This window comes from Stegodyphus dumicola, chromosome 1 (assembly GCF_044657685.1).
Source record: "Stegodyphus dumicola isolate Sdum_Otavi_A_Nest chromosome 1, ASM4465768v1".
Taxonomy (NCBI): domain Eukaryota; kingdom Metazoa; phylum Arthropoda; class Arachnida; order Araneae; family Eresidae; genus Stegodyphus; species Stegodyphus dumicola.
Window position 1 is genome coordinate 87,473,808 of NC_140768.1, and position 17,002 is coordinate 87,490,809.

General features: G+C 33.9%; 1 protein-coding gene across 1 annotated transcript in view; it reads right to left on the reverse strand.

Moving 5' to 3' along the window:
• Positions 1-2,494: 2,494 nt before the first annotated feature.
• The window catches only part of LOC146999140 (uncharacterized), a 29,204-nt gene continuing 14,696 nt past the window's right edge, over positions 2,495-17,002 (reverse strand). The window contains exon 3 of the mRNA XM_085817585.1: positions 2,495-2,633. The gene's annotated coding sequence lies outside the window, so the exon portion shown is untranslated. The remainder of the gene's footprint in view (positions 2,634-17,002) is intronic.

Below are 17,002 nucleotides of genomic sequence, written 5' to 3' on the forward strand. Positions count from 1 at the left end.
AGGTAGATTAAAAAATAGCAATTTAACTTATGAGAAAAAATTTCCTATTATTCTGCCTTCTAAACATAAATTAACAGAGTTAATAGTTAATTACTATCATTTAAAATATTTGCATGTGGGTCCTCAATCTTTGTTATATCATATAAGACAAAAATTTTGAATTGTAAGTGGTAGAAATGTTTGTAGAAAAATTGTAAAAAATTGTATAATATGTTTTAAAGCTAATCCCATTGTAGCTCAGCAAATCATGGGTGATTTACCCAAGGAAAGAATCATAGCTAATCTTACATTCAATTGTACTGGAGTTGACCTCTGTGGCCCATTCTTAATTAAATACAAAAACCAGAGAAAAGGTATATATCAAAAAGTTTATGTGTGTATATTCATTTGTATGGTTACTAAGGCCATTCATTTAGAGCTGATAACAGATCTAACATCTGAAGCATTAATAGCTACCTTGAAACGTTTCTTTGCACGAAGAGGTAAAAGTTTAACACTATTTAGTGATAACGCTACGAATTTTGTAGGTGCAAATGCAGAATTAAAGAGGTTAAACAAACTAGTGAACGAACAAGATGAGCTTTTAGCTGGTTATTTGAGTTCTGAGAATATCGAATGGAAATTTCTCCCTCCCAGAGCACCTAATTTTGGAGGCCTTTGGGAAGCTGGAGTTAAATCTTTTAAGTACCACTTCAAACGTGTCGTAGGTAATGCAAAATTGACATTTGAACAATTTTTAACAATTATGATTCAGATTGAAGGAATTTTAAATTCCCGACCATTGACACCCTTGTCTTCGGACATTGATGATTTAGAGGTTCTAACACCTGGGCATTTTTTAATTGGTAGAGCAATTAATTCGATCCCTGAGCCAGATATCACGGAAGTTAACATTAACAGGTTAAAATTGTGGTAACAGATCACAAGATTAGTACAAATTATCTGGAAAAAATGGAACTCCAATTATTTAAGTCATTTACAAAATCGATCTAAATGGCAAAGTTCTAAAAACAATATACAAGTTGGAGACATGGTCTTAATTAAAGATAATTTGCCTTGTTGTAATTGGGCGGTTGGTCGTATAATAGAAGTATTTTATGGTAAAGATGGAAAGGTTCGAGTGTGTAATGTAAAAACTCAAACTGGAACTTTCAAACGACCAATTACCAAATTATGTGTCTTACCAATACAAAAATGAGTATTGTCCTTATAGTTATTGTACAGTATTGAATGTGTTTCACATAAAATGTCATTATGTAACTGAAATGTTATATTGTATTGCTTTGAGTTGTACGCTTATGTATATGGTAAATGTCTAATTATAATAATGATTTTTATGTAATAGTACTTATTCAAAATTGTTTATGATATACTTGTTTAATTTTTATGCTATATCTTAATTACAATAGTTGAATGCTAAGCATTGCAACGCGGGGCGGCATGTTCGCGCCTGCGCATCTGTAATGTAATCCACGCATGCGCATCTGTAATGTGATGATCTAACGAGTTTGAGAATCGCCATCGACGGTGTATGAGGGCTGGTCACAGCTATGAGTTAATGAGTGATTGTAATTAATTATGAGAATTAATAAAGAATCGAACCAGCGAATTTATTTAGTGTGTGTTATTTGGGACGAGACCCAAACATTCATATTAAACCTTCTTCTGAGTTCAGAGTTACTTTTACTGAAAAAATAAAAAGGAACGATAAGTCGTTTTGTTATCTACACAGAATCAGAATTTACCATTGAAGTAGATAGGTTTGTACAAATGTCACGAGATCTAAAGAATTTTCTGCTCAAACAGTGACTCAATTTCATAAAAAAAATGTCCTGAAGCTCATCTTATTTAGGGCTGTGGGCAAATTAAGCTCTGGATGTTACACCGATAAATAAATATGCTAATATTATTTACTATAAGCATTTTAACAGAATGATTCTTTTGACTCGCCCTGTACATTATATTTTATGGTAAGAAATTTATCTACCATGAAGTATTCAGTTCCATTCTTTACCAGAACATATTTATTTAAAGTTATATATATATTACATATCTACGTAATCTCATTTCTCAGTATTTTCATCTTCGTATCTAAATTTTCTATTTCTGGTCCCGGATCACTACAGAAAACATACCGCAAATTTTCATTTCCCGTCTTAGAATTGTTTTAATGTAATGAAGTCTTTATTTTTTTAATAGATGTTAATCTTGAGAAGATTCAATAGCTTCTAAGATTTGAAATTTGCTTTTGTGCACAGTGCACAATACTTTACATTCAGTAGTTGATAATTCCCGTATTCAGTTAAGGACTATCTTCTGCTGCAACATATGAACATCCAGTTTGATCTGAGTCATTTGAGATCTAATTCCATACAGTTGAAGGATGAAGGTTGCTTTGGTTTGCTCCGTTTGTGAAATATTCCAGATGCTATGTTATCAGTTGCCATTCATAGTTATCATCTCAAACTGAAGTCTCATTTATATCAGCTTGTCTGTTGAGTGTTCTGTCATATGACTGCACAAGAATTTGTCGCTGTTCCTCAGTCAATCTTGTTGTGACATTTGGTTCTTGGTTCAAGCCCAGTTTCAGGAGAATATCTCGCTGTATTGTCATTATACGCATTTGGCGCTTTCTGAAAAATAAAAGGATAAAATGATTGTTTGCTTGGTTAATTCTTTGTTATTAAATAATGAACCATCTGTATGGATGGATATATCAAACTTCAAAGAGGATATATGGATATATCAAGCGTATAGGGGCCGAGTGTTATAATTCAGGAAATTTCGACAGCCGCAACTAGATTTCCTAAATGTTAAAAATTTCTTATTTACATCGTTTTAAAAGTATTGATAAATATTTTCTGAAACTTATTAGAAAAAAAAAAGTCTGAAAGGTTTCAGATTTTAAATTACGTCCAAAGGGGAGTTTTTTTTAACATTTTTGCGTTACTTTTATTTATTAAATATCACGTTCTTCGCACTTAGACCATAAGATTCAGTTCAAGAGCCAGTAGGGTTACGTTATTCAAAATTTGATGGCTCTAGGTAACATTGTTTTATCACAATGCGAGAAACATACATACATTTATGCAGACTGTTCATTATTTAATTTCTTTAAATATAATACAGGGCGGTAATATTTGGTGGCAACAGTTTGAAAAGTGAAACGGACATTCAGAGTGATTCGACGCAAAATCGCAAAACGAAAACAATAGTCCCTCAAGGACAAAGCCTCTTTGGACTAAAGATTTGAGGTAAATAGTGAGATTTTCTTTTCTTTTTGGTCCAAAGGGGCTTTGTCCCTGAGGGACTATCGTTTTCGTTTTCCGATTTTGCGTTAATTCACTATAAAAGTCTTTTCAAATTGTTGCCACCAAATGTTTAGAGTCCTGCGTTATATTTAAAGAAATTAAATAATGAAAAATCTGCATAAATATATGTATATTTCTCGCATTGTAATAAAACAATGGTACATAGAGCTATCCAATTTTGAATGACGTAATACTACTGCGAATATGGGCATGTGGAAGCCAAAATTTGAAATTTGGAATTTGTTTTATTATCGATTTCATATTTTGTAAAACTTTAACGAATTTTTTATTAACAAAACTCAACTTTTTCAAAGCGAGCAATGGTAAAGTTGTACAGAAAAAACATTTTTATCTACAGCACGCGAGACTCTGTATCGGAAATGCTAAAGATATGCTCAATTTAAAACTATTTTGCGACATTGCTCTCGAACTGAATTTTATGGTTTAAGTGCAAAGAACGTGATATTTAATAAATAAAGGTAACAGACAAAATGTTAAAAAAGGCGCCCCTTTGGACGTAATTAAAAATCTGAAATCTTTCAGATTTTATTTTTTATTTATTTATCTATTTTTTTGTGCATGCGTGTGTGTCTATAATTAACTTGGTTACATATAAATAAGAACTTGTAACCAATCCTTTAACATAAACTGTTGGACTAACTGTGACAACAAGGCTGCCCTCTGGTGAGTAGCCAGAGAAGTACTTCAGTAAAAGCCAAGCGTCCCACTTGATAGGTTGTATCTGACTCTTGCTCTGTAATATTCTTAAAGTTAAATGTAATGTTCGTGTGTAACTTACCTGTTAATAAATACTTGTTACACTCACTATACAGGACTGTTCTATGACCCTATCTAAAACGACACCTTTACAAAGATCCAATCCCTTAACATAAACTGTTGGACTAACTGTGACATCAAGGCTGCTCTCTGGTGAGTAGTAGCCTTGTTGTCACAGTTAGTCCAACAGTTTATGTTAAAGGATTGGTAACAAACTTTAATTTCGCCAACTGTATATTCTGGAACATACGTTTCTGCGATATACAAATTTAAAACTATTGTCGCATGCAACTGAACATTACTTTTTCAGATAGAAAACCAAGCATTTTCTTCTGATTTCCTCAACTTCTCCCTTCGGTTATGATTGTTGAACGGTTTTAGAAGAGGTATGCCGAAATCAAAAGAAAGTTAGGCTAAATTATTTAAGGCAAAGAGAACGAAGGCTATATGCCCAAAGAAGGGCTGCCTTTTGGAGGACGCTCTAGGGAAAACTTGCTCCACGAAATTCAATAACCATGTAGTCAAGACGTTCGCCTGGTATCGAACCCAGGTCGAACTCGCAACACTTAACGATCGTAACCACTCAGAAACCGGTGAAGTTCGAAAGAAGGAATTATAATAGTGTTTGCGAGTACTGCAACGTAAAAGGTTTTCCATGCGAGTGCTGAATAAAGCACTAATTTGAAAAATAGATCCAGTTATTTTTCTTTAACTCATACGCACTCTTCTCAAATGAATAAAATAATTAAAACTCGACATCTGCTCGCTACGGAGGAACTGCTATTCGATAAATTTTGCTTTAATTTAGCAAAGCACACGACGGCTGTCTGCCGAAGAGGAGGGATGCCTTCCTGAAGGACTTTCTGCAATAAAATTGCTCATATATACGCTTCCTGTAAAAGGAATATTATTTTTAATTAAGCTATTACATTTTCAGGATTCTATATAAAAATAATAATTTGTTTTTTCCCGTACAGTTCACACCCGTATCACTAAATTCACCCTTTTACGGCCCTATGTGCCACGCTGTTCCAGTTCAGCATCAAACGAAATCTGTTGGAATTCTCATTTAAGTAGTCTGTGCACTATGCTTCCTCGAAAATTCTCGAATCGTCATGATAATTCTGGTCGTAGATAACATATTATAAATAGTTTTTGGTTTTTTCTGCGAACTTATGGCAGGGTTTGTAAACACTACTACGCGAACATGACTTCACTTGTCTAGCAGTTGGACTATTCAGTTATAGATGCTGAATTTTAAACTGTTAGTTTAAATTTCAGCTGTTACTCAAAATATGTTTATAGAACTATATTGAAGAAATGAACCTCGATATTCAAGAATTTAATCATGTATTTCATTTACTAAATTTCATTCGCATCTTTTTAATAAACGTAAGTGTATTTTTGAAAATGTATTCTTGTACCTGGTTCTTAGTAAACGAAATTTGAAACTTTACCTTCAACCTTAAAATATTTTGATGTTAAGTAAAAGTATTTTTTCTACCAACTCTCTTCTTTTTACTTTTATTTGAAGGATTCAAGAGGTCTAATGTTAAAAAAATTTGAAAATTGTTTAGAATACAGATTCAAGTTCAAAGAAATTCATGGTTCGACTTATCTTTGATTTTTTTTCACTGCAAATTAAAACAAGTAATATAAAAGAATTTTGTTTAAAGTCAATTCCTACTTAGGTCATCCCCCCCAAAAAAATTAGTTACTTTTTATTAACATTATTAAAACTTTTTCGTTTCTAATTTATGAAGCTGTTGGTGGTCTATAATTTCTCATTCTATCCATCTCTTGTAATGCTTCATTATTGCAAGGAACCTTCCCAGTGAGTTTCGACCAGTCCCAGTTCTTCAATTAATATTCCATCTAATGATTTCACACGACTCAAGGCGACAGATACTTGACCTGCTGCGAAGAGGTTTCGTCCTAGATATACACTCATGTCCATAAATTAAGGATAATTCGGAGTCACGCGGAAATCGAACTCTATAATAAATATATCACCTGTAAAATCACTACATACATCTTCAAGAATCATATGCAAATTTCAGGAAGTAACCAGATGACATCGATGGTACGTCACAATGACGAGAGTGTAAGAGAGTGATATACAAGGAAGACAGGCAAAGAAGTAAAATTGTTCGCAGGCGCTTTATAAGCATTTCAGTACAATAACCGAATGGTTATGACACAAAGGACGCATTTGGATGATTTTTTACGTGGTAGAATTATCGGCCGTCTGGAATGTGGGCTTACCCAACTGGAAGTATCAGACGAACTTGGAATTGCCTAGAGTGTAATCTCCAGGCTTTGGCAACGATTCCAAGATGATGGTAATGTGAGTAGACGTTACAGCACAGGTCGCCCCAGAGTTACAACGCCGAATGAGGACCGGCATTAGGCAGTTACTGCCAAAAGAAACAGGCGGAGCACAGCCTCAGACCTGTCTCGTCAGCTCTCTTCAGCCACTGGTACGACAATTTCAAGGCAGACCGTGTACAGACGCTTAGGGCAGATTGCTCTATATGCTCGTAGACCTGTCTGATGCGTTCCACTTACTTCAACTCACTGTCGCCTGCGGTTAGCCTGGAGTAGAGAGCATGCATTGTGGACACCGCAACAGTGGGTTTGTGTGATGTTTTCCGACGAGTCCAGTTTTAGCTTGCAGTCTGATTCTCGCCATTTCATATGGAGAGCTCCAGGTACCCGTTACCACGAACGACACCGTTACGGTGGTGCAGGAGTGCTCGTTTGGGGTGGAATTATTCTGGGTTCCAGAACTGACCTGCGTGTTCACATTGGAATCATGACAAGCCAAATCTATCGGGACGTCATTCTGGAACAATATGTACATTCGTTTCGGGGCGCCATGGGCGCACAATTTGTGTTTATGGATGACAACGCCCGTCCTCACCGTGCAAACACCGTAAGCGAATGCCTTCAATCGGAGGATATCACCCGTATGGACTAGCCAGCATTCTCACCGGACTAGAGCACGTGTGGGACATGCTTGGCCGACGAGTTGCAGCCCGTCAACCTCCTCCTACATGTCTACCGGAACTTCGGAGAGCATTGCTTTTTGAGTGGTGTAATATCCCCCAAGATCAGATCGATAATTTGATACTCAGCTTGCCTAGGCGTTGTACGGACTGTATTGCATCGTCTGGGAAACATACAATGTATTACCAATCATACCAACCATGTAATATTGGTTTTTTGTAAATAGGTTTTTTTTTTGTAATTTGCTCCAGGGAGAGAAAATCGCTAATTTTTTAATAATATCAAACATATAGCATCCTTTTTTGCTCTTTACCTTTTGTTTAATAAATAAGCTTTACGAATAAGTCAAATTTATTTTGCTTCTAACTCTTTCTTTGTCTGATTTTGCATTATCCTTAATTTATGGACATGAGTGTATTACTGCATAATCTACAGTGCTATTTATTTATTTTAATAAGCAAGAGACATTTTAAAGGATTATATTTTAAATACATATTGTTATGAAATTTCCTGTCGCGGTAAGGTAGCTTCCCCGCAAAGCAATTTTAGGGTTGCCATAAAAGCAAGGAAGGCAGGGTTGCCATATTTGGCGAGAAATTGCCCATTTGACTACACCGGTTCTTACCGGTTTAGCCCAGAATGTTCTCGAACATGAGCCGAAAGCTATATAAACCCTGCTGGTCTGCAGTCGAGTGTATGCCTCGTCTGGAGTGCTAGTATCGAGTTAGTGTCTTGAGTTAGTCAGTCCGTGAGGAGACGATCGAGTTGACAGCCGACCAGCGAGTGCCGAGTGGGTCGTCGAGTGCATCGAAAGAGTCTCTTAGTGCATTGTCGAAAGAGCGTGTTGACCGAAAAACGACTGAACCGAAGAGTCGGGAGCTGTGCTCTGTGTGTCGTCAAGGGCATCGCGAATTGTAGCTTGAGGAGTCTCGAGAGTACGTCGAGTTTCGAGAACGACCGAGCAGAGTCGGGAACTGTATTCTGTTCTGGTGCTTTGTAGTGAAGCTGTCTCGACCGTTATAGCCTGATAACCTGAAGGCCGTGTCGCTGATTTTTCCAGCGAGTGTACAGTAGATCTTCGACAACTATAAAACGTGACTTTGGAGCTGTCCTGATATATATTGGCTAAATAGAAAGTATGTTTCGATATTCCATCAAGTGCTGTCGTCGTTATTCACTCCCACACGAACCCCGTAACAACTGGTGGCAGGGGAAAAAAAAAGTAACAATGTTATTATCACGTCAACATAGAAATTTTGGGAGAATTTTCGCTACATAATGGGATATTACATCCGCTTCATCCAACTCTATAAAACTACAACTCTTTAATTCCATACACTTTAAAAATCTTTAGAACTCTGTTGCCACTTATTTTTGTTAAATATTACAATACCATTTATCACAGTCATGTACATTTATAAGTTATTATAAAATTAATTTTTACAGCACGTTAGAATTCCTAATAAACGTTCATTATTTGTAATTATTATAATATATTAAAAAAAGCATATCTGTAGTTCAGATAAACAGGAGTAAAAGACGAATTGACTTTAATATGTGAAAAAACGGTAATTTTCCGTTTTGCCTGCGCAAACGATAAAGTCGTCAACAATGGTACATACAACTGATGCCAAACGGAATATCTTCGCTGCTAACCTTTTGTGCCTCATTTTCAAAACAAGTCGCAGCCATTTCTTATCAGATTGATTGCTTCTTTCAATACTGGCGTACAATTACATAGAATTTTTACAAGATAGTTAAATTTTATGCCCCAAGACCATTCGCGGTAATTAAGTCAATTAGAGTGCAATCACACCGCTCACTCGAAGGCAAAAATAAATAAAAAAAATGAAAAATCAAGGGTTAAATTCATCAATTCTAATGAGAATGCACTAGCGAACTAAATCACTGCGGTTTTACATAATTTCTGAGTAAGCTATTCGTACGAATTGAAATAATTCTTGTATTTAAACTTGTATTCCAAATTAAGATTTAACTTGAAATTAATGTAGATAATTGCTAAGAGAATTAGATTTTTGTAGCGTAGTTTACGTTAGTTTTTATGATATGGGATCACTTGGGGTCACGTGATACGAATCGGCGAATCAGGATGTTGAACCATGAAAGCATAGTAAATTCTTAAATTAATATCTTTTTACAAATTTATTGTCTTTATTTATTGGCTTTTTACAAAATTTTAAACAATAATAAAATGTTTATGCCTTCAAAATAAAAAATTCTTATAACTAACGTTTGTTAACATATTTTATGTGTATACTGTATGTTGTAGCCAACAAAGTCTGCTTGGCGAGATTTGCGCCGGCGAAACGGAAAAGTACCGAAAAAACTGTATTAACATCAAGTGTCATCCACTACAAGTTTTAAAAAAAAGTCTTTGAACTTGAGCAGATGAATAAAAAGTATTTTATTAATAATTGTAAATTTGAACAAGATATAAGAAGAATGTGAGCTAATAGTAGGAATTTAAAAAATATATATGCATATATAATTCATAGTATTGCTCTGAAAGATTTCAAATACATCATCGTAATGACAATATATGTAGCCTCATTTAAAAAAAATGTAACAAACGCCACCAACACTGAACTGAAGGATGCAATCGGAATGAAAGTATTATTGTTTTAAAATAAGGTGTTAAAGTTTTTAGGTGAAAAATGATTGTGTGAAAAATGATTTAGTTTTTTCCATACAATTAACACGAGGATGAACACACTTAGATCGAACCCAATCCTAAGCAATTGATTTAATTCTTTAGATACGAATTGGGGTACTTTTCCGTTTTGCCGGTGCAGGCGATAAAGTCGCCAATAATGGTACAACTGGTCCCAAACTGAATATCTTCACTGGTAACATTTTACGCCTCATTTTCAAAACAAGTAGCAGCCGTTTGCTATCAGATTGATTGTTTCTTTCAATACTGACATACAGTTACATAGAATTTTTACCAGATAGTTCAATTTTATGCCCTAAGGCCATTCGCGGTAATTAAGTCAAGTAAGATGCCATCACACCGCTCATCCGAAAGCAAAAATATAAAAAAGGCAAAGTCAAGGGTTAAACTCATCAATTCTAATGAGAATGCACTAGAGAAGTAAAGCACTGCGGTTTTACATAATAACCTGAGTAAGCTACGAATTTGAAATAATTCTCGCATTTAAACTTGCGATTAATTAAGATTTAACTTGAAATTAACGTACTTAATTACTGAGAGAATTAGATTTTTGTAGCGTAGTTTGCTGAGATGAGATCACTTAGGGGTCATGTGATTTGAACCGGCGATTTAGGATGTTGAACCATGAAAGTGTAGCAAGTTCTAAAATTAATATATTTTTACAAATTTATTGTCTTTATTTATTGGCTTTTTACAAAATTTTAAACGATATTAAAATGTTTATGCCCTTCAAAATAAAAAATTGTCGGAACTAACATTTATTAACATTTTAAACTGTATGTGGTCGCCAATAATATCTGCTTGGCGAGATTGGCGCCGGCGAAACGGAGAAGTACCCGAATTGGTTTATCAATCTCATTTCATTTTTTCCTAAGAATGCGGTATTCAAATCCTCAGAACATGCGGAACGAAGAAGCATATCATCTGAAGATTTCGGGTCTCCAAATGTAACTCTGTTTCAAAAACAAAACTACTTTTTGTTGCAAGCGAGTCCCATTTAAAAGGTCAAAGAAAAATCGACGTGAATCGCCAGCCGCAGTTTGATTGTATTGTGTATTTAATTATGGCAAAGCACACTAGGGCTATCTGCCTAAGGGAAGGGATGCCTTCGTGGAGGACTTTCTAAGGGAAACTGGCTCGTATACACGTTACACATGAGGAAAACCACGAAAACGCCCATGCAGCCAGCCCGTTCGCGGGATTCGAACCTCGGACCGAACTACCAGTGTTCAGCGACTTTACCGCTCGGCCGCTGGTAGGCCCCAGCCGCAGTTTGAATACACACCTTTGTATTGATATACTATGGAATTTTTTCAGGGGTTATTGGACGTACATAGAACTTTTTCTGGCCATTTTTTTAGTATATGCCTTAATATTTATATACCTTGATATTTTTCAGGAATTATAGGATATACCTTAAAATTTTTCCAGGATTTATTGTATAGATCTTGGAGCTTTTTCAAGGAATTACTTTATATACCTTAGAACTGATATAACACTTTGGAACTTTTTCAAGATTTATTGCACAAATGTTGGAACTTTTTAGGGGTTACTGTGAATGGCTTAGAATTGCTATACCTTGGAATGCTTTCAAGAATTTTATTGTCTATGTTACCGGCAATGTATGAAATCCGGCATTTCATACAATGCTTAAGCATTTTAAAACTGGCAGGCAATGTATCAAATAAACATTTCACCCATTGTCTAGGCGTTTTATAGAATGCTAAATGACAAACCGGCAAAGTATGAAATACATGTGCGATTCTTTTCGAATAACCGACACTATTTACCAGAAGTTAATAATTGATGTAAAAAGGCCTAAATGATTGCTAAGAAGGAACCATAGGATTATTGGTTGCTGAATCGCTATGGTGGGATGTTTGCGGAAAACAAAAGTAAACTCATTTATCATGTTAATGAAGTCATTTCAGGTACTTTAATTCATTTGGCTGTTGGGCACGGAGGCCGTGACAGAATGTTGAAGGAACTTGAAACCAAATATAAAAATGCTATACGGAATGATATTGAACTATACATCCACTTTGTAAGCCCTGCCAGAAAAAACAAAAATGTAATTAAAGGGGCATTATTATGAAACCTATGGTTTTTCTGAATTTAATTCCCATTGTCAGGTAGATCTTATTGATTTCCAGTTAAATAGAGAATATAAGTTTGTTATGACTTACAAAGATCATCTCACTAATATTTTTACGCACTTAGAATAAAAGGTTTTTAATGGCAGTCTTTCGTTATTTTTTCAAAATTACATTTGTACTTTTCAGGAATGAACGTCTTTTAAACAATACCTTACCATGACCTTTTTTTCATACTTTGCCTAAAGCGCATTTGTCACTCTATAAACTGCTTAGGTATTATATATAATGTCTAGTAATAAAGTATACAGTAATTCTCATATTTCATACTTTACTTAAAAACGCCAGCCCTTCTTTAAAGTGCCTAGATGTTTTATAGAATGCCGGCGTTTCATACATTGCCAATAAAAAATATATTTTAAAACCTTTTTAAAAGTTATTGGACGTACCTTGGAACTTAACAGGGTATTTTATTTCCTTGTAAGAAGTAAAGTATGTATGTATGTATCACGAATACCTCAAAAGCGATTAGCCATAGAACGTTATGGGAACTGCTTAACATCTAGTAGTGTACCTCCTTTTACTGCAATCGTTCAGTGTCAAAACGTGTTTATATATATGTATATATATACCCACTTCCTTACTCGGTCTCAGTTTTCGCAATCATTGGTCATATACTTCCATATATCTCATATACTTCCAGTTACAGAAGTGTTTTAAATGATGAAAATATTCATGTTTCGGCAATGCCAAATTAAAAAGAAAAATAATATTCAACAAATAAAAAAAAATCTTAACTTTTATTGTGATTTTCCGGTTCTTATACTTAGATTTGGGAAAGTTTTATACTCGTTATGAAAAAATAAAATTATAGCAAATATAACTCTCGTACGACAGAAATTAACCGGGATACTGAATTCAAAAATTTGCAATCTGATGTCATTTCAACTTGTCTTGAGGAATCGGTTAATTAAGTTAGAATAATTCGAGGAAATAGGTTTAAATGAAGTGCAGTAAAAACTGCGTACGACATCTGTCTGTATGGACACAATAAAGGACTATATTTCCAAATCATCCATTCTACAATCTGTTTTCCAAAACAAATTGTAGAATGGATTTAAAATAGATTCAGAAAAGATTTTTACCTTGGACATCTGTACATACCTATGTACAGATACATGTATGTATCTCGCATAACTCAAAAACGAATAGTCGTAGAACATTGGAATTTTGTACATGGGACTGCTACAGCATGCAGTTATGCACCTCCCTTTTTCCTTGTAATCGGCAGCACCAAACTATATATATATATATATATATATATATATATATATATATAATCTGCTACCCGGTTTGGTGAGCTGAGTGTTTTTATTCTTATATGCTGGTAAATAATGCACTTTTCGCTTTAAAAGTGATTGAATTATGCTGTTTTTGTGTTCTGGTTAAGGTTAAGGTTTTTATGCCTTTAGTTAATCTGAATGCAATAGTTGTAGAATTATGAATAATTTAAAAGTTCAAATTGCGTTAGGCCTAATGAGGTCGCGATTTGTTTGTCGCGATATTTTGAAACTCTTGGTAAACTAGCGAATTAGCTTAGTTAGTTCAGCGATTTCAGCCTCTTTCTGCCCAGTGTGACCAAAAAGTTAAGTTTCAGTTTGTGCACCGAAAATTTTGTCTTCTTGCCCACTGGTCGAATTCTGCGTAGAAACCCTAATTTTAATTATGAAAATATTTTTTTAACTGTATTTGGTGTTTTACGTTTCTCTACATTTTACGATTTTTAATGAAGTTGTTTTGAGTTTTTATGTATGTTTGCCTTACCGCGTATTGAGAACTGAATTAATTGAATTAGTTGAGAAATGTATCTTTAATGAAAGGCCAGGAAATAAGTTTAAATGAATATATACATAAACTTTTACATTCTCACATTACTTTTTTTCGGGACAAATGCTATAAATTCTGGACCAAGAATTTGGGATTGTCCTGGGAAATTCAAGACCTTGATTTTATTTAAAATATTTAAATGTTTGTAACATAAATTAAAAGTAGCAAATATAATATTAAGGTTATCAAAATACGTATACAAAACTTCAAGATCCTAAACCAGTTAGTTATAAAGATATTGAATTTTAAAATGTGTTATATATTTTTGGCATATTTTAACCTCTTAAAGATACATAACTGCTCAATGTATTTATCATTCTTTACACGTTAACAGATAGATAATATAAAGATTTTGTTAAAATCTACATTAAGTGAGTCCAGTCAGTAGTTTAAATTTTGTAAAACAAATTGATAATCACAATATTAGTCACTGTTCTAAGTTTTCGAAAGATAAAGAGATGTGCCTTGTATGCGAAAGTGCCACTAACTTATAGAAACTGCTATAGCCCATGCCGCAATGGATGTTTCTTTGTGCGGAAGTGCCACTAAGCCCTATTTACAAGCAAACAAGCAAAATGGAAGAAAAATTTGCCAATGTGAAGATCAAAGTTAGGCAAAAGAGCAACCTTAATTTTAGAAGGATTCTTTTCACTTCTAAAGAAGAGGGACCTGTGTTTGATCGCTGTCAAAATCGATAAAATTTTGTACAAAAGTTACGCCAAATAAAGTTGCTATTTTGTCTAATTTTGAAAGCAAGAGAAAACAAAACAGAATTCAACACTCACCTCCCTATTAGTCAGGAGAGGATTAACTAGTTTGTGGGTTAAATGGATACTGTTTAAAGGAAGGCTAAATTTGTTTATTGAACAACGATAGAAAAATCACACACCGTTATCACAAACCACGGAAGTAAAACAAAACTATTAGCGAAAAATGCCAAAAACCAAAGGGAAAAGAAAAGTGCGAATGATAGTATTAGTGATGACAAATAAGATGACTGCAAGACAAACTCTACCAAAATATAAAAACACGCAATTGACACTTTTTTGGCTGAATTTGAACTTAATGATATTGTTCAGATTCCATTTATAACTTAGTTTCTTCTTCTCTAATGATGTTTATTCTTCTGTTATTTATAGCGCCTTCTTTTCGATTTGAATATTTATTTAATTGACATTAACAAATTAACTCATTATTTAGATGAAACTGCTTGATAAAGCAAGTAAATTATTAATAGCAATTTTTTTAGTTATTGATTATAATATGGGTTATTTGTTGCAGTGAAAATCTTCACAAGTTCTGGGATATTTCTTGGTGGTGTATTGTGGGCCAGTTAGCACTCTTACATAAAAAAAAAGCAATACCAGAATCGGTTTGACAAGACGAAAAAATCTGATGTGTACACCACATGACTTCCTTGTACGGAATATTAAATTATACGCATTTGTTTCTTGAATTTCATTTAAATTGATTGGATTGAATTAAATCTACTTCGTCGACAGCGCATAAACCACAATAGAATAAATGCACTTTTTAAAATTCACTCTATTTGTTTACTATAACGACACTCTGAATGCACAAAATTTATATCATTTGAAGAATTATCGTTGCCACATGTTCTATTCAAATACTATAATAAAGCTAAAACGATGTATGAAAGAAATTAAGCAAACAAAACAGAAAAGAAACAGTTTTTCACAGACGATTTAGTATTTCTCATTCAATTAATTCAGCTCTCACTTCTGAACAAGGAAAAATACGTAAAAACTCAAAATATCTGCATTAAAAATTACGAAGTAAATCTTAAACACTTATTTCCTCGAAAAAATTCCAGAAAGGATTAAGCATGATTTAATTCGCAATAATAAATGAAGGCGTTATTTTTGTGTTGCGAAGCTTAGTCTCTCTAGATTGGCAACAAATCTACAATTCTGCTGTTTCAAATGTAAACAAATATGTCCGCCATGTTATTTAAAAGTTAACCGCACTTAAACAGCTTTTAAATTGTTGATAATTGTACAAATATTGCTTCCAGAATTACGAAAGGCATAAAAACCTGAACCGGAAGATAAAAACCACATAATTCAATCATTTTTAAAGCAAAAAATGTACAATTTACAAACATATAAGAGTAAAGATACTGAGATTACTGAGTCGGGCAACAGAGTGGAACGTTCGATGCGGCCGATTGCAACCAAAATACGAGGTGCACATCTACATGTTATAGCAGTCCTATATACAAAATTTCAACGTTCTGAGGCTACTCGTTTTTGAGTTATGCGTACGTACATACGTTCGTACAGACGCCACGAAAAATTCTCTTCAGAATTAATTTTAAAGCAATTTTATAATTTTTTTGGAGGAAAGGTGTCTTTTATTCTGTCCTTACGCACAGATATCACGCAAAAACAGCGTTAAATTGAATTCAATAACGGTCAAAATGGATATTTTCTTTGAAATATGTTGCCTGAAACTTTTCACGATTACAATACTTCCTTTTTACAAGCTCGTCACATGGCAGCATGAAGGCATAGAGGCAGAAACGTGGTGGGGAAAAACGTCGCGGAGAAAACAACACAAGGCGAAAAAAGTCGTTGAACAAACGCGATGAAAGACCCCCCCCCCCAAAAAAAAGAGCAAGGAGAAAATAAAGCAGTTTTAAAACATCGTGGGGGGGGGAAAGCAACTTATCGCATGATAATAACACTTTAGACATGCGTTTTCTCACTGAAAAAATTTTAAGTGAATTTTCGCTCAATGTTTTGTGAGCACAAAAAGAAAAAGTAATATTTTTATCTCTGTATTTCATATTTTTGTATTTACTAATAAATTCTTGCTGAAAATGGCAAGAAAAGTTATATTTTCTAAATGTGGAAATCGGTAAAAACTAATGTACCGTACAGCAGTTAACATAATTTTAAACTTATGCATCTTCCTCTTTCCAATCCTTTTTTTACACCTCATTTTTTCATGAAAATCTTCTAATACGTCCTTATAAAAGAAATTAATTAGATAGTAGCTTTTAATAGTTAGCAATATAAAAACAAAGTTCTATTAACTACTACAGATAGTATTTAGTAATTTCGAGATTTAAGTTCCTTCTTGCTTTTCAGTAAACATTTTTAAGTTAATACAAAAAAATGAAATATAGAGGTAAAATATTACTTACCTTTTCTTCTGTTCACAAATTATTATCCCAAAACTCACTTAAAATTATTACACTCAGAAAACGC